The 19375-nt window shown below is 47.7% G+C and overlaps 1 protein-coding gene across 4 annotated transcripts in view; it reads right to left on the reverse strand.

Annotated features, from left to right (window-relative positions):
* Window positions 1-19375, reverse strand: part of NEXMIF (neurite extension and migration factor) — a 201498-nt gene that overhangs the window by 94305 nt on the left and 87818 nt on the right. The window lies entirely within an intron of this gene.

Here is a 19375-nt window from a genome sequence, read left to right on the forward strand (position 1 = left end):
AAGAGGAAAGAACACGGTTTATTCAGTTTCACCTACTAAGCACTGAAATGCAGGACAGCAAGAATAAACACACACAAAGAAAGTCTGTTTTTGATTGACTGGGACACCTTAAATTAAGAGAGGTGCCTGTCTTCCCTCACAACACTAACGTCATGATGTTGACATGGTGGTCAATGTTCCTTATGTCCTAATGTGGGCATCAGGAAGAAGTTCCTGGATGTTAGGAAGAAGCTCTTTACCCTGAGCGTCATGGAGCACTGCAACAGTTTGCCCAGGGAGGTGGTAGTGGCCCCATCCTTGAAGACAATCAAGGTCAGGCTTGATGGGGCTCTGAGCAACGTGATTTAGGTGCAGATGTCCCTGATGACCGCAGAGGGGATGGACTAGACGAGCTTTAGATGTCCCTTCCAACCAAATGCATTCCATGATTCAAAGAAGAAATGGTCCTGTTCTCTACATGAGACCCTCCCAAACATGCCAGGTTTGAGATGGAAAAACCATACAGACATTTTCTGTTTGTAAAAACAGAAGTGATACTGAGAAGACGTCATCAAAACACAGCCATGCTCTGAGATGGAGATGTTGGAAATGCATCCATCCAAAGAGGGAGCTAGAAAAGCAGAGGGCAAGTAGCTGGAGATGAAATTGCAGAAGAATGAGGCAGCTCAAAATCAGTTTTGTTTCCGAGACAGAAAACACAGCGCGGGATGTTACAGCCTCCTCTCTTTCCAGATGTAATTAATCCATAAATGGAATAATGTATTCACTTCTGGACACCTCATTACCAGAAAGACATTGACAAATTGAACAGAGTACAAAGAAAACAACAAAAATGTTTAAGGGCTTGAAGGGAAAAAATTTCTAAGGAAAGATGGAAAAAAGGAAACACATCCAGCTCTGAGCTGAGCAGGAGATAGGTATCGATACGTGTTGGAAAGGTGTAAACATCAAGCTGCAAAACCAGCATGGGGGGCTATTAGGAGGAAAAATGGAATGAAATTACTCAAAAAGAAAACTTAAGATGAAAATCTTCTTGCCCTATTAGAATGCACAGTTAAATCTCAAGGGATGTGGTAAATGTGCTAGTGCAAGAGAACCACAGCAGACGGGAAAAAATCCTTAATAGGTACAGCTTGGATAGCTGCACACCAGCCAGAAGTGGGGTGGGAAACTTGTAATGGCTGATGGCTGCTTCTCCTCTGAATTAAAGCATGGATACAAAATACATCCATGGACTTTGCCATAAATACCTCACAAAGCTCTGGAACCATTATCGATGATGATCAATAGCTAAAGCGTGCGGGACCATGGAATGAAGCCATACTCTTAACAGTGGTGCCCAGAGATTGGGCAAGGGGCAATGGGCACAAACTGGAGCCTAGGAGGTTCCACCTAAACATAAAGAAAAGTTTTGCTGTTGTGAGGGTGCTGGAGCCCTGGCTGCCCAGAGAGCTTGTGCAGTCTCCTTCTCTGGAGAGATTCCAAAGCCACCTGGACATTGTGATCCTCAGCAAGCTGCTGAGAGTGACCTTGCTTTAGCAGGGTGGGGTGGACTAGATGATCTCTAGAGGTCTCTTTCAACTCCCACCACATTGGGATTCTGTGACTCAATCCTGGCCTCACTTGCTCTCCCCAAACTGCGGCAGGTCTCTCACAACAACAAGCGCTGCAAAGGCAGCCAAAAGGAGAAAAAAGCCGTGTTAGACATGCATGAGGAGGTAAGGAAAGCTGAGGCATTGCAGCCATTCATCACCATGTCTAACTGATGCTGCTTTAAATAACTGAAACTGCTCTTGCACCTCGCTGCCAGCACCACAAACCTGTCTCAAGCAAACACTGTCTTCAACTCAATCAGACTCTGCCCAAGGAGGTCCTGCCGGGTTGGACTAAGCTTTTGTACGGGGAAACGTTCAATACCAACATGTTGCTCCTCTTCGACTGAGCCCAGTTGGTCTGTACTGTGTGGTAAGTCAATGGCAGACTGAAAGAAGATAATGGTAAAAGCTGCATTAAGCCACGTGCAAGCCTACAGCATGTCTTAAGGACTGCTGGCACTGAAGTCAGGCTGACACTTGGTAGCTGTGCTCCATCTCACAGGTTGTTATCTGAAGGACTAAGGCCCCTTGGTCTGGAGAACAGGTCTTGTGAGGAGCAGCTGAGGGAACTGGGGTTGTTTAATCTGGAGAAAATGAGGCTCAGGGGAGACCTTCTTGCTCTCTACAACTGCCTGAAAGCAGGTTGGAACCAGGACAGAGATACCAATGTCACTTCTCCCAAATAACAAGTGACAGGAAAAGAGGAAATGGCCTCAAGTTGTATCAGGGAAGCTTTAGCTTGGATGTCAGAAGGAACTTCTTCCCTGAAAAGGTTTCTCAAACACCACAATAGGCTGCCAAGGGAGGCAGTCAAATCCCCATCCCTGGAGTGTTTAAAAGATTCAGATGTGGTGATGAGAGACACGGTTTAGCACCAAACATGGCAGAGCTAAAGAATGGTTGAACTCAGTGATCTCAAAGGTCTTTTCCAACCAGCATTCTGTTCCATGGAATTTTCTTTAAAGAAGAGGCTTTCAGAGTGGTGAGCAGAATTAAAAAACCAAACAGACCCTCCTCTGACAACACCAAAAACAACAAACAGAACAGAAACAGAAACTTAAAAACTGCCAAGAAAGACCCACACCAAGAAAGGCTACTGCAATCCGCCCCTCCAGCAGCAACCCTCACCCAGGCACCACCTCTCCATCAGCAGATCCCACAGCCAGGCTCTGCTTGGTGTGTGTTTCTGCAGTCAAGACCAGTGATAACACGAGACATCTTTCTCCTTCCTAAAGGATGGCAGACAACTTCCTCATCCAGCCTGTGAACCTGAGAACCAGAGCTGAACTGTAGACAGTCACGGAGCTCGTGGTCCCCAAGCCCCATCCCACACCACAAAACACCCTTTTATTAGTTCTTTTTTCCTACCCCTAGGAACTTCCACGAAAGGTTAAACTGTAAAAGAAGAAAAATCTGCAAGCCAGGCCACCTAATGGCTCTCTCCCGGCTATCCACACAAAGCAGTATTCGGAGGTTATTGATGTGCTTCAGCCTGGGTCAGCTGCAGGATCTGCAGCCTGTCTCTGTCTCTCTCTCCCTCCAAACAGTCTGAGAACAAGAGCAAACCACTGCAGAGGCTGGCAGTGTGTGCTGCCCAGGCACTGCCTCATTACCATGACAAAGGGAGGTTTGAACATCCTTCAGCAAATGTGATGGCTCCCTTCTAGCATCCGAATTGAAAACCTGGCAACGAGTGTCTCCAGCTCCTGATGTCCTATTTACTCAGGCAGAGGAACAGGATTAAATTCATTTTAGATACTTCTGCAGTTTTCCACGGAATTGTCTTTTTATCTATAGGATTCCTCCCAGTCTTGCATCACTGCAATGGTCCTGGTTCCACCTTCAGCAGCTCGGATGCTGCAGTCCCTCTGGTACCTCGCAATAAGGACATGAACTTTTTAATCAATTCTCCCCTCCCAAAAACACCCCAAGGAGGGATGGCAAGCATGTACAATGCGAAAATGTCAAGGTCTGTTGCTTGCAGAGGCCAGATATACAGCCCGAGCCAAACAGCTTGTTTCACACCTTCAAATTTAAGGGGAACAGTGTTCTCCTCTGGAAAAGGTGGCCCAGAAGATGCAATAAAGCAGACACAGACATGTAAATCACCACAGCTGCAAGGCTGCAAAAGCTTCCTGCAGGAAAGTATGGAGCACCCAACACAGAACAACCAACTGAAAACCCAACCTCCCTATTCCCTGCAGCAGCCTGGCTGGAGAGCTGCCCCCTAACAGCCTGCAAAGAACAGCACTGGAAACTCAATGCACACAGGAGAGAGAACAGGGCATTAAAATCCATATGGTCATGGAATTGTTTAGGGTGGAAGAGACCTTTAAGACTGAATCTATCTGTTAACCCAACATTGCCAAGACCATCAATAAACCATGTCCCTTAGTACCACATCTACACAGCTTTGAAACCCCTGTAAGAATGGGGACTTCACCACTGCCCTGGGCAGCCTGGGCCAATACTCAACAACCCTTTTGGGGAAGGAATTGTTCCTAATGTCCAACCTAAACCTCCACTGAGGCTGTTTCCTGCTGTCCTATTGCTTGTTCCCTGGGAGAACAGATTGCCTCCCACCTGGCTCCAACCTCCTTTCAGGAAGTTCTCGAGAGCCACGAGGTCCCCCTTCAGCCTCCTCTTCTCCAGGCTGAGCAATTCCAGTTCCTGCAGCTGCTCCTTACAAGGCTTCTGCTCCAGACCCTTCACCAGCCTTGCTGCCCTTCTCTGTACACTCTCCAGCACCTCAATGTCTTTCTTGGAGTGAAGGGTCCAAAACTGACCCCAGGATTTGAGGTGTGGCCTCATCAGTGCCCTGTAGAGGGGCACAATCCCTGTCCTAGTCCTGCTGGCCACACTATTGCTGATCCAAGCCACAGAGCTGGTGGTCTTCTTTGCCATGTGGGCACACACTGGCTCATTTTTGGCCATCTGTAGATCAACATTCCCAGGTCCTTTTGCACCAGGCAGTTTCCAGCCAAGCCTGAAGCATTCATAGGGTTGTTCTGACCCAAGTGCAGGACCCAGCGTTTGGCCTTGTTAAACCTCATCTCAGTGGCCCCAGCCCACCAGCCCAGCCTGTCCAGAATCCTCTGCAGAGCCTCCTCTACCCTCAAGCAGATCAATACCCTCATCCAGCCTGGTGTCATCTGCAAGCTTACTGGGGGTGCCTCGATCCCCTCACCCAGACTGTTGATAAAGATATTTTTAAAAATAAAATCCTTATGAGAAAGAACAGGACTCTGATAGCTTTGTTATGATGCTGTCTGCTAAACTGCAACTAAACCCAGCGAAATTCTACTGAAGTATCACCCAATGTCAGAGACAGGGCCAGCAAAAACAAGTGCTGCACCAGGCAGGAAAAGCCAGGGAGCCTTTGGAGGGCACATTCCTCCATTAAAGTCCTTCAGCTAATGTGAACCTAATGCTGAGATGAGAGCAGATCTGTATTACCTTTGCTGGGAAGGTAGCACCACAGGAGATGATCATGGTTAAGAGGTCGCTGTCCTGAGCATAAGAGGTTTGGCAGGTTAGATGAGCCTGGTTAAATTTCATCCATCTCCACAGCCTACACTACGAGGTAAGTGATGCAATTAGCACTGCAGCTACAGCCCTAAGGTCCAAGCAGCTTCCTTCAGTGGAGCTAATTTGGAAGAGTCCTCAGCACAACACCTTCAGACCTCTATATTTGTTAACAAGGTATCTCCACCAGAGAAGATTTTAACAGTCTCCAGGAAAGCAAACAGAAACACATCTTGCTCTCTCTTTTCTGCAAAGTATTCTGTTCCACCATGCCTTCTGCCATGTGCATGTCAGCTTAAACTGTCTGCAAAGGCTCTGATTTCCTCCAGTGCTGCATCCAGAATGAACTTCAATGGTGATGTGAACCCAAAGTGATAACACTCACAAATCGACTCTCCAGCACACTTCTAGGGCTATGTCTGCTATTGATGCTATAGCAGAGTCTTTCTCTTGCCACTGAGATGCCATCTCCTCACTCCAGAAGCATCTCTGCAGCGATGTCCAGCTCAGAAGGTTCCATGGCCTCTCTAGACAACTTCCTTTCCTAACGCTTCACCTCCACAGAACAACATCCATCCACAAAGGTTACACTCAAGATGTTATTGAGCTGAAAAAGGCATCTCGCCCTTACAGATGATCTAACTGCTTCTTACCAGCATCATTTCAGGACACTACAAGACCTTCCACATGTGTAAAGGAGGATTTTGCAGTAGGGTTTCTGTGACCAGACCTGGGTTCTCTGCTGCACCTTCATCAAAGCTGACAAGCACCCTTCAGTGATGCTTTGCCCGCTTGGTGTGAAGGGTAGGTACCTGCTCTTCACAGTCACACTGCAGGTGACACCATGTACACCACCAGCAAGCCCTGCCTCCCAAGGCAAGCTTCTTGCCCACAGACAGGCTTGTACCTCCATGCAAACACCATCTACATCCTGACAACAAGTCCAAGAAGACTACCCCAGCTGCTAACAAGACTCTTTCAGCTTTTATTTTGTTGTTCAGTTTTGTTGTGGTTTTTTTTTCCTTTTCCAAGATACTCCACAGCACAACCAAGTTCCTCTGTACAACTTGTAGGTGCTAGAAAACAAGATGTTGAAATGACTTCAATTCTAGCGAAAGAACATCCAACTGCATCCTCAGGGAAAGGAGGGAGGAGAGAAAACACACTGCAAAAGCAATGTGCTGGTTCCTGTATAAACCTGCTCTTACACTGGGGACAAAAGTGGGGAAAAAAACACAACCACAAACAAAACCAATCAACCAACCAAAATACCAAAACCTTTTGTTCAAGTTCAAACAGGAGTAAGGTGACTCCAGCCAGCAGTTTGACTCTCCTGCTCAAGAAGATGGTCAGCAAAGTTCAAGAAGTACAAAGAATTACTGGAGAGAGTCCAGGGCAGAGCCACTAAGATGTTGAGGGGACTGGAATGTCTCTGAGGAAAGGCTGAGAGAGCTGGGGCTGTTTAGACTGAAGAATATGAGGCTGAGGGGGATCTTACTTACCAAATATCTAAGAGGTGTGTGTCAGGAAGACAGGGCTAGATTTTTCTCACTGGTCCTCAGTGTGAGGACAAGAGATAATGGGCATAAACTTGAACGTGGGAAGTTCCATCCAAACAGGAGAAGAAACTTCTTTACTTTGAGGGTGGCAGAGAACCAGGTGGCAGAGCTGCTCAGAGCGGTGCTGAACTCTCCTCTGAAAACTTCCAAGGCCCACATGGATATGTTCCTGTGTGATCTGCTTTAGGTGATCCTGCTTTGACAAGGGAGTTGGACTCAATGATCTCCAGAGGTCCCTTTCAACTCCTACCATTCTGTGATTCTCTGAAAGCCACAGAAGAGAAGCCCAAAGCTGAAGCAGAGCTGTGCACAGATGCTCTCCAGATAGAGCAATCCTCATGTGGCAGGAGGAGCGTGGAGCTCTGGGCTGTGGTTCTGCAGCAACCTACAGCCAACATAAGACAAGCTGCTATGGGAAGAGGCCCTTTCATTTGATCAAATCCTCACAAAATAACGGAACATTTTCCTGTTGAGTTCTTAATACTGTTTTTTGCCCCCTCAATTTCTGATGGAGCTTCACCAGCTCCGTTTACACCAGCACTTGCCACCCCAACGGGAAAAGACAGCAGGCACGGATTAATTTCTGCAGAAAGCTGCTTTCATGCCAATGCATTTGGCAATAGAGAAAAACCAGCAGAGCTGTCCCAAAAATGCAGTATTTATGAGTGGTGCTTTCTAAAATTGTTTTCACTATGGATACCAAGAAGAGCCAACTGATTCCCAGCTACCCTTATGCACACATGTGGGAAGCAAGTTGAGGGAAGTTCTCCCTCTCCACTCTGCCCCAGTGAAGCCACATCTGGAGTATTGTGTCCAGTTCTGGGCTCCCCAGTTCAAGAAGGATGGGGACTTGCTGGAGAGAGTATAGAAAAGGATACAAAGATGATTAGAGGACAAGAACATCTCTCTTACGTAGAAAGGCTGTAAGAATTGGGGCTTTTTAGTCTGGAGAAGAGAAAACTGAGGGCAGTTCTCAGCAATTCTGATCACTACTTGGAAGGTGAGTGTCAGCAGGATGGGAACAGGCTTTTTGCAGTGGTGCCCAGTGACAGGACAAGGAGTAATGGGCACAAGAGTGAACATAAGAAGCTCCATCTATGCATGAGGAATAATCTCTTTAACTTAAGGGTGACAGAGACCTGGAACAGGCTGCCCAGAGAGGTGGTGGAGTCTCCATCTCTGGAGACATCCAAGACCACACCTGGAGGTGTTTCTGTGTGACCTTCTCTAGGTGAACCTGCCTCGGCAGGAGGATTGGACTCGAACTCCGGAGGTCACTTCCAACCCCTGCCATTCTGTGGTTCTGTTCCTATGACTACTCTTAAAGGTGACTTGGGCATCTATTTCACAGAAATCCTGTCTCCAAGCAAAGCAGTTCCAAGCTGGACATTCAGCAGAACCATGTTCCAAAAGTCACTCCAGAGAGTTTGCAAATGGAAAATGCACTTTTATACCTACAGAAAAAAATAAACGTTGCCTGCAGAAACAGAGAGATTCTCTCAGTGCAATTGTGATTCTAAGATTTAATTATCTCAGCACAGAACCGCAGGTATCAATGCTTCAGAGATAAAGAACAAACAAGGCAATTACTCCCAGAAGTCCTCCTTTTTCCTCTCTAACAATCACAAAGGTTACAAACATGCCAAGGTCAAAGAATGTGTAATAAAGAAATTTATCTCCAATTGGAATGCACAGAAACCTTGCACTGTAATGGTGGAAGAGCAGCAGTGTGAAGCTCAGCAGAGCTGACATTAATGCACAGCTAAAGATCATAAAGACCATCAGAGAACTGTGTCTGCAGTGACAAGGAATAAAATTAACAAGCTTCTTTCCAACCAACTCAAACTCTTTAGCCCTACAATTTCCTGCTGAGCTGCATTGCATGCACGCAGCCCAGGAATCTGCCATCTATTAGACATATACAGTATGTGCTAGAGATGCCTTCAACCTCTAAAACATAGCTCTGGATTTGAACTTCTCTCGGGTTTGGCCTTTCTAAAGTCAACAGAATGGATTAGAGAGCAGAGGAAAAAAGCCCTGTGTGGTGGCAGCCTCAGAAACTTCCAAAAGCAACACAGGATTTAGAGATGCTGCTCAGCTCCTTGCACTTCTTCGTCAATTCTTTGCATGATCAGAGGACACCTCCTGGAATATTTCTGTCTCTCAATTCTTTGCATTGTCCAACAACACCTCATCAAGTGTCTGTAGGCACCTACCCCACTAGCACAGACTGGAGCCAGACACACCACAAACAGGGGAAGCAGCAAGCAGCAACTCAAACCCTCACTTGGTTTTTACATGGACAATGCGAGCAAGTTACTGTCACGAAGGCAATGCCAGATAAGGTACATATGTCATCATTTCAAATGTCCTGAAGCAAATAAAAATGCTGGTTATTGGGAAAAAAACCCAACCACCCAAACTGTCCATAATTGTGCTGTGCAACAGCTTACAATGAGACACTTTGGGCTGCTCAGTAGAAGAAAGGCACTGATATTCTCAAGCATGCCCAGAGAAGGGCAATGAAGCTAGTGAAGGTCTGACGAACAGGTCTCATGAGGAGCTGCTGAAAGAACTGGGATTGTTCAGCATGAACAAAATGAGTCTGAGGGGAGACCTTTTGGCTTCCTACAACTCCCTGAAAGGAGGTTGGAGCGGAGTGGGGATTGGTATCTTCTCCTCAATATCTATCAGGTGATAGAATGAGAGGAAATGGCCTGAAATTGTGCGGGGGAGCTTTAGCTTGGAAATTAGAAACAATTTCTTCACTGGAAGAGTGGTCAGGCATTGGAACAGGCTGCCCGGGGAGGTGGTGGAGCCACCATCCCTGGAGGTGTTGAAGGAACGTGTGGGCATGGCACTCTGGGGCATGGTTTAAAGGCCCTAAATTGAAGGTTGGACTTCATGATCTGGGAGGTCTCTTCCAAGCAAAATACTTCTATCTCTCGAGGCATCCCACTATTTGAGGCATGCCCACACTAGTATAGGGGCATGACCACTCCCTTGTTTCTGCTGACCCCACTGCTCCTGATCATCCTAGGCCAAGCCATTACAGGTGCTTCCCGAGTACTTTGGCTAAAGATTCTCTGCTGGGCTGACTGCTTAGGGCTGGTCTTATGTAAATGATAGGAAATAGCGAGAGTGAGGTGGTTTTGATCCAGATGTGTGCATCACAACTTATCAATGATACGTGCAGAGTTTTTATGATGCATTCTCAACTTTTCTTAAAACTGAAAACTCTGAATTTCTTGCAAAAAAATTTCCACCCATCGACTACTCTGGCAGTGAAGGCAAAAGGAATAAAGTGAGGATGTGGTATTTAGCTTGGGGAAAAAAATACTGTGTTCCAAGTCATAATTTTACAAGAATAACATTGCAAATTAAAACCACACTGAATTAAGTAATCATTATAACTGTTTGAACTACTGCAGCCTGAGCCCCACAATCCCTCTGAGCATCAGCAGGTACTTTGGCTCTCTGCAACTCACAGCAGCTCACAGCATAACCCAGAATCCCAGCACAGTGGGTGGTGGAAGTCACTTATGAAGATCTAGTCCATTAGGACTAGCAGTGCCACCCAGAATAGGCTGACCAGCATAATAATGTCCAGGTGGCTTTGGAATCTCTCCAAAAAAGAAGATTCTACAACCTCTCTGGGCAGCCTGCTCCAGGGATCCAGCACCCTCACAACAAAGAAGTTTCTCTTCATCTTCGGATGGAAGCCTCCCAGGTTTGTGCCCATTGCTCCTTGTGCTGTCACCAGGTATCACGGAGAAGAGTGGCCCCATCCTCTTGCCCTCTTCCCTTTAGCTCTTGCTGAGCATTGGTCAGATCCCCTCTCAGGCTGCTCTTTTACAGGCTCAACAGCCCCAGGTCTCTCAGCCTTTCCTCCTCAGAGAGATGCTCCAGGCCTCTCACCATCTTTGTATCCTCCACTGGACTTTCTTCAGTAGTTCCCTATCTCTCTTGAACTGGGCAGCCCAGAACTGCACTCAGTGCTCCAGATGTGAACACCCCACTGACAGACCTCTCCAAGGGTTTCTCAGCACACTATGAGCAAAGTCAAGCAAAGAAACACAGGTATTTAGGAACACGGAAGAGAGAAAATACTGTAGTAGCCCCTAGAGCACTGGAAGGATTGGTAAAGCTCAGCCCATGCTCCAGGAGTCTCTCTGTGATATTTTTTTGGTGCACACTATAATTTTACAACATGGACAGACAAACTATCAGTGAGCAGCAAACCTCAACTAGAGGGCCACGAGCTCCTTCTCAGTTGAGATCCACCCTTGCCAGCAGAAGGACTGAGCTATCACCTCTCCCAGGTGCAGTCACAGTGCTGCCAGCCGTAGTTGTGTTCACGTCAGACAAAGGCCCACCAGAGAGAGGACAAAACAAACCACAGGAGGCTGGATGAGGCAAGGAGGATGAGGAGAAGGACTGAAAAGGACAAGGAAAGGTGAGGAAAAGATGACAAAGGATGAGCTGTAGTGAGGCAGCAACTGCTCCAGCCACAAATCAACCTCCTTCTGCCACACTGCCTGGGCACAATACGGTGGTAGGGAATCACAGCAGTGTGGTTGCAAAGTGACTCACTGTCATATCAGTGTCACCAGCACCACAGACCTCCAGGCAGGAGCCACCACCACTACCAGCAAAGTGCAAAGGTAACAACATGAGACGCACTGAAGTCTGGCTGCAGAGCTAGGAGATGATGAGCAGTGCTTCAGATCCCCACCTGAGCCAGACAGGCCCTGCTTCTTCATTTCCTGGGGAGATACTTACTGCTAACCGAGTCTCTCTTATTACGGTGACGGTTCTGTGCTTCTCCCCAGGGACCAGCTGCACAGAGCGAGTTCTCTCTCTCTGCAGCTGCTGTTAAATTGTGCTCACTGATCGATCCATGCCTGAAAAAACTTCAAGACACACGGGCTCCTGGCCAAGCTCTGCCACAAGGGAGGACCTTCCACATCCTGCCATAGAAAAGTTCCTTTGACACCCTCTTCCTACACCATGGGACAGCTCATGTAATCTGTGGACCAGAAAGAGATGGAGGAGGGGAGAAATTAGTGAAAGCCCACATCCTCCTCACTTTCCTCCTGTACTGCTTTGGTACAGAGATCACCTTCAGTGCACTGCCTTGGCCACACCAAACACACTCTGTGAACCAAGAGTCTACACAACTTCTCTGCCTCTTACTTCCGTCCTTATCAACAAGTGAATAGAGGACACCGAGGTTTAGGATGCTGGCTTTCCGAGCTCAGGTTACTAAGGCCGTTTTTAGCTTGCACCAGTCAGCAGACATCACCATTCCCTTTCTCAGGCCATTCTGAAACATTGCCAAGAGGAGAACATTCACAGATGAGAAGGTTCATTGTGTGAGCCATGTTAGCTCTAGCCTCTGGCTTTGGCTCCAGAAAGAGCAGGAGGAGGCCACAGCATCCCAGGACAGTTAAGGAAGCATTGCCTCTCAGTAGTTTTCTTGGGGAAAAAGCAAATGTCCTGAACAAGCTTGGAGAAGTGGACCTGAGTGAACCTCATGAGGTTCAACAAGGCCAAATGCAAGGCCTGACACCTGAGTCAGGGCAATCCTTGTTATCAATCCAGTCTGGGGATAAAGGGCTGGAGAGAAGCCCTGAGGAGAACTTGGGGGTGCTGGCAGGTGAAAAGTTGGAGATGAGCTGGCACTGTGCACTCCCAGCCCAGAGCCAGCCATGTCCTGGGCTGCAGGTGAAGGGAGGGGATCCTGCCTCTCTGCCGTGTTCTGCTGAGACCCCACCTGCAGCGTTGGGGCCAGCTCTGGAGGCCTCAACACAGCAGAGACATGGAGCTGCCGGAGCAGGGTCAGAGGAGGTCACAGCAATGATGAGAAGAATCAAACTGGAGAAAAGGAAGAAACTGTTTGCACTGTCAGAGTGTTGAGAGCCTGGCCCAGGTTGCCCCCAAGAGGTGGGAGATCTCCCATCCCTGGAACCATTGTAGGTCAGGTTGTTTGTGTCTCTGAGCAACCTGCTCTCCTTGCAGCTGTTCCTGCTCACTGCAGAGGGTTTGGCCTATGTGACCTTTAAAGGTCCCTTCCCACCCAAATCATTCTAGGACTCTGATGATGCACAAAAATTCACCATACCAGTTTACAGCTCAAAGAGATTTCATCCTAGGATGAAGCCTCCCACTGACTCACAGACTGCTCCACAGGTCTTGCAGACAGGCACAGTTTTCATACATCAACACAAAAAAGCAGCCCCTGACAGAAGGATCACTCCCTTCCTGTGGGGTCTTTTACAACCCCAGTTCCAGGAGCACAGTGGCTTCTCCAGCTGCTGCACAAGCATTTTCACCTGCTTCTACAACCCCCACAGTAGAAGAGGGACAGATTCTCCTTTGCTTCAAACCTCTCTTCAGCCAAATGCCACCCAGATACAGAGCTGACCTGATGTTTTCAGGGCTGACTGAACCTCTGGGTTTATTTTTGTTTTCCGGAGGGATTCCAAGCCTGCCCACAGCCCCCTGCAGCACAGACACAAAGGAGGGAGGAGGACCACAGCTTCTCCAAAGAGAATGGAGTTCCTGAGGTCTGGAATCACACTGAGCAAAGGTCACAGCATCACTGCAGTGGTTGGTGACCAGGGGAGAACAGCTATGGGACTAGAAATATTTGGGCAACAAATGGATTTGCTAATTCATTTTTATACTGCATGAAAATGTAATCTGGGTGCCCAAGGAAAAAAAAAACCAACACAAACCAAAACAACAGAAGAGGCCTAATTATTTATACAGGCATTTTAATCAAACAACGAAGAGCACACAGCAACCCTCTATATCAATTAATAAAGCTGGCTTCTGCAAAACAAAAGAGTTACACCACGAGCCCTCATTATCTAACCTAGCCTGGAGATGCTTCGGCAGCTTCTTTCTCCTCACCCCAGCCCCAAACCTCTGGTTCGCTCTATGGCCACTGCATTCCGGAGCTGATGACACTGCTAGCCCCACTCCCTGTGTCCCAGTTCATCCCCGGGCTGCACATCTCCCCACGTTCTGGTGGTAGGAGTGGTCAGAATGCAGCACTCGCAGGCAAACAGCAGCTAATTGAGCGCAGGGGCTTGCGGGGGACAGACAGAGAGAGGAAGAGTGTGTGTGTGTGTTTCTGCCTCTCTGCGCAGGAGGCAGCTGCTTCCACTTCAGCTCAGAGTACCGCACGAGATGAGGAGAAAATAGGAGCTATTAGATGTTTGCATTAGATTCTGGGGAGCCACCTCGGTGTTTTGCATGAACAAAGCAGGCTTGACAACGTGTTTCTTCACGTCTTACCTTGGGCTTCACTTGATCAAACATCATTCACCGCCGGAACATATGTGACCAAACTGGCTAATGATGAGCTGTCACCTCACTCTGACGAATCAGCCACACATGCCTTCTGAAGGCAGATCTATCAAAAGAAGCCCCAGTGCCTTGCAGCTTCCCGCACATCCACGGCTCTGCTCAGAAGAGCTGCAGCAGCAGAGCAGAGGAGCCAACAGCAGCACCACGCAAGCAGCCCAACCATTAAGCGCATTCTGTCCCCAGTTCTACAGGGTTTGGGGTACAGGGGCTGCTGCCGCTTTATTTTTAAGCAGCAATAACAAAAGGCAAGTCATAAATTGTCAGAACCCCTCTGAGGTGCTACCACGAGTTAATGACCATTTTATGAACCAATTATTTTGCCAGTGAACAAACTCTGAAACTACTGCAGGGCTTCCTGCGGGGCTCAGCAACACACGGTTTGATGGGGGGCACTCATAAAAGCAAGGCCACTAAACCAGAACACGATCCTGCACCAGCACCATTCTGCCCTTTGGAAAGACTAAGAGAAGCTCTCCCCCATTTTCAACTTGTGCTGCTCACTCCAAGAACTTTGAGTGGCTGGAAGACGTCCAGAGAAGAGTGACAAAGCTAGCGAAGGGTCCAGAGGGCAGGCCTGGTGAGGAGCAACTGAGGGATCTGGGCTTGTTCAGCCTGCAGAAAAGGAGGCTCAAGAGAGACCTTCTCACTCTCTACAAACCCCTGAAAGGAGCTTGGAGCCAGGTGGGATTGGTCTCCCAAGGAACAAGCAACGCAACAAGAGGGAATGGCTTCAAGATGTGCAAGGGGAGGTTTAGGTTGGACACATGAACAATTTCTTTCCTGAAAGAATGCTTAAGGCCTGGAACAGGCTGCCCAGGGCAGTGGTGGAATCCACATCCATGGAAGGATTAAAAAGCCATGTAAAGGTGGTGCTAAGGGACACGTACTGGTGCTGATCTGACAGTGCTGCATTAACAGCTGGACTTGAAAATCTTAAGGGTCTCTTCCAACCAAAATGCTTCTACGGTTCCAAACGAGCACAAACCACACCTAAGAACTCAGAAATGTCTCAACTAAAAGCATTTGCAAAGCACCTTTCCCTCCTCCCTGCAGCTCACAGGCGGGGAAGATGCATCTGCAGCAAGGTTCCCAGAAGAGAGGAGATGTCAGTCAAAGAGATACAAATCTGACAAAATGGAGCAAGGAGGACATAAGAAAGGGCTTGGTTTCCCATCACATCCAGCAGCATGTGTTACTGCCTCCAGGCTAATGTAGCCTACTACAAGTAACGCTGGCAAGGAAGAAGCAATTTCACAAAGGTGGTATGAACATCAGGGGAAGCCAGGTCAATCTCTTGGATGCTGATCTCGTGCATTCAGACTGTGACCAGCAAGTTGAGGGAGATTCTCCTCCTCATGTGCTCTACTCTAAAGAGGTCATACCCTTACTACTGGGTCCAATTCTGGGCTCCACAGTTCAAAACAGACTGAAGAGAGTCCAGCAGAGGCTACAAAGATGCTGAGGGGCCTGGAGCATCTCTGTAAAGAGGAAAGGCTGAGAGACCTGGGGCTGTTTGAGCCTGGAGGAAAGCAGCCTGAGAGGGCATCTGATCAATTCTCAGCAAGTGCCAAAGGGCAGGGGCAAGAGGACAGGGCTAGGCTTGTCAGTGCTACCCAGTGACAGGACAAGGGGCAACAGGCACAAACTGGAACCTGGGAGCTTCCATCTGAAGAGGAGGAAATACTTCTTTGGAATTATGCTGGAGCCCTGGAACAAGGCTGCCCAGAGAAGTTGTGGAGTTTCCTTCTCTGGAGACATTCCAAACCCACCTGAACATTGTGATCTAGTGCAACCTGCTGTGTGTGCCCCTGCTTTATCAAGGGGGTTAGAGTGGATGATTTCTAGAGGTCCCTTCCAACCCCCACCATGCTGGGATTCTGTAATTTAAATGTGTAAGAAAAGCTGACTTTTGAAACTCATACCAATGCCATCAGATCCTACTGGAGTTCAATTATTCTTTGTCATGTTTAAAAAAACACCAGTTAGCAAGCTCTCCAAATCTCAGAACCAATGCTTATGTTTAGTCAGAGAAAGTGTTCAGAAATGTACTTGTCAGCTCCTGTTGCATAATAGACCCTGTTTGAAAGGAAAGCAAGTTGCACACTCAGTGCCTGCAATTACAAACTCCCAACATGAGTCATGTTTTGGGTTCGACCGCACGGAGGTGCCTTGTGTTCTAAATCTGAGTTGCCAGAGTTTAAACAATAGAGTTCCCAATGACACTTAAACTGACAGCAACAGCCAGACACCAAGAGAACACTTGACAGAGGCTAGGAAACAGAAAACATCCACTTACCCCTCTTTTCTTGACATTGCAATTCCAATAAGTAATGGAAAATGTTTAGCCCTAAACCGTTCCTAATGGGAAATGCTTAGTCCTAAATCCAAATCTGACTGTGAAACACAGGTCTGTGCAGGTGGCACCACCTGAGTCCCCACATCCTCTCCACGCTGAGATGCTCAGATGCCACCAAAGAGAAGGGAGACATTGAAATTAAAGATGACAGTGATGAGTATTGGGTTCATGCTGCCACTAAGGGAGTTCACAGAAACACAGAATGGTAGGGGTTGGAAGGGACCTCTGAAGGTCATCAAGTCCAATGCCTCTGCCAGAGTAAGATCACCTAAGGCAGATCACACAGGCACATGTCCCCCTTTCTCCAGAGACTGAGACTCCACCACCTCTCTGGGCAGCTTGTTTCAGTGCTCCTCATATTTAGATGGAGCTTTCTATGTTCAAGTTTATGCCCCTCCCTCTTGTCCTGTCACTAGGGACCACTGAGAAGAGTCTCTGGCCTCACCTTCCTGGCACTCACCCCTTGGATGTCTGACCTTGGATGTCTCCAGGGACGGGGCCTCAACCACATCAACCTTTCCCAGTATTTTGCCACTCCCATTGTGAAGAACTTCCAACCTAAAACCACCCTGCTCCAGTTTGAGATCATTTCCTCTCATATTATCACTACAGGCCCTTCCCAGCAGTCCCTCCCCAGCCTTCCTTCAGTATCCCTGAGATACTGAAATGTAGTTATATTTGTAAGCTCAAGTAAGATCCTCCCTCAGCCTCCTCTTCTCCAGGCTAAACAGCCCCAGCTCTCTCAGCCTTCACTCACATAAGAGAGGTTCTAGTCCCCTCAGCATCAGCGCAGCCCTGCACAGGACTCTCTCCAGTAGTTCTTTGTCCCTTTTGAGCTAGAGTGCCCAAAACTGGACGAAGCACTTCAAGTGAGGACTCAATGCACCAATTTGCAGTCATCTATGTATGAAGCTCAGTGTCAACAGCAAGAAAAACCCTTTTTTTCTTCCTTTCTATCCCCTTGAAGTCATCTTCAGGAGCACAGGACACAACCACTGAGCACCACTACCCTTAGCCAGAGAAATATTAACAGCACATAATCACTGCTGGATTGTACAGCCTGTCACTGAGCTACTCTCCTCCTATAGGCCCTGTAATGATCTCTCCATTAGTTACATTTATTAGTGGCCTTTAACAAGTCCTGTATTGTTTCACTTGAGCAATAAAATAAATCATTTGTATTGCAGTTCCTTGCCTCTTTAGGAAGACACAGCATACTGACAAATAAAATCTACCTACTGAACAACAAGACCTTAGCTGTGACATTGTGAGCAGTGAAATAACACTTGGGAGAATAGATGTATTCCAGAACCAAATATCCCCAGGGAGCTTAGATGTTAAAAGCAACAAGCACTTGCAATTTTGGATATACACATCCAAAATGTCCTTCCAGGCTCCACCACAAATTTCACAGCTTATAAAAAAGAATTAAAACCAAACCAAAACAAAAAAACAACCTGAAACAACTCAAAATGAAACCAAAAAAACCCTCCCAAACAACCCCCAAACCAACAACTGCCCTAAATGCTAACCAGAAATGTGATTCAGAGAGGAATGATGCTCCAAGCAGGGCTGCTTTCTCAGCTAGCAGCATGACTTCTCCTCTTTGTGATTTACTGATACTTAAAAACAAGTAGGTTAATGAAGCAACAATACACTGACTGCAGAGCGCTGATTAATACAAACTTCAGAGCAGAGTGATCCATGAGGCAATTCAGCGATGGCCAAGCGCTTTGCCTGGGTTTATTACAAACAACAAAGAGGTTACAATATTATTTATTTAATAGTGGTAACTAAAGAAAATAATTCCTGAGAAATAATTGCCTGCATCTCCACTCTTAAGTGGACCAGGAACTGCAAGGATCTGGTTTACAGCGCTCTACTTTTCACTCTGTGCTTTGGTCTCAGCCTGTTTCGCTATTTTCACTCTTAGCTTTTCAGTAATTTCATTTAGAAGGAGCCAGGCTGACTGAAATTGATCACAGAGCTAACCACCAGGAATCTAAAGCGGCTCCTGACACTCAGCCAGTGTCTTTGCCTCAGTTTCCTTTTAACAGATTTATGGAATGGTTTGGGTTGGAAGGGACCTTAAAGACCATGCAGTTCCAACCTCCTGCCATAGGCAGATACACCTTCCAACAGACCAGGTTGCTCAAGGACTCATCTGACCCGGCCTTGAACACTTCCAGAGAGAGGGCATCCACAACCTCCCTGGGCAACCTGTTCCTGTGTTCCACCACCCTTACTGTAAAGAATTTCTTCTTAATATTCAGTCTAAATCACTCCACCTCAAGCTTCAATCCATTGTCCCTCATTGTATCACTATAAGCCCTTTGAAAATGTCTCCCCCCAGCTTTCTTCTAGCCCACTTCAGGTACTGGAAGGCCACTACAAGGTCATAGAATCAGAATCAACCAGCCTGGAAGAGACCTTCAAGATGATCCAGTCCAACCTAGCACCCAGCCCTAGACAATCAACCAGACCATGACACTAAGTGCCCCAGCCAGGCTTGGCTTCAACACCTCCAGCCACGGCGACTCCACCACCTCCCTGGGCAGCCCATTCCAGTGCCAATCACTCTCTCTGCCAACAACTTCCTCCTAACATCCAGCCTAGACCACCCCTGGCACAACTTGAGGCTGTGTCCCCTTCTTCTGTTGCTGGTAGCCTGGCAGAAGAGCCCAACCCCACCTGGCTACAGCCTCTCTTGAGGTTGTTGTAGACAGCAATGAGCTCTGCCCTGAGCTTCCTCTTCTGCAGGCTGCACACCCCCAGCTCCCTCAGCCTCTCCTCACAGGGCTGTGCTCCAGGCCCCTCACCAGCCTTGCTGCCCTTCTCTCAACACCTTCCAGCACCTCAACATCTCTCTTGAATTAAGGAGCCCAGAACTGGACACAGTACTCCAGTGGCCTGACCAGTGCTGAGTACAGGGACAGAATAACCTCCCTTGTCCTGCTGGCCAC

This window comes from Pogoniulus pusillus, chromosome 19, assembly GCF_015220805.1.
Source record: "Pogoniulus pusillus isolate bPogPus1 chromosome 19, bPogPus1.pri, whole genome shotgun sequence".
Taxonomy (NCBI): Eukaryota; Metazoa; Chordata; class Aves; order Piciformes; family Lybiidae; genus Pogoniulus; species Pogoniulus pusillus.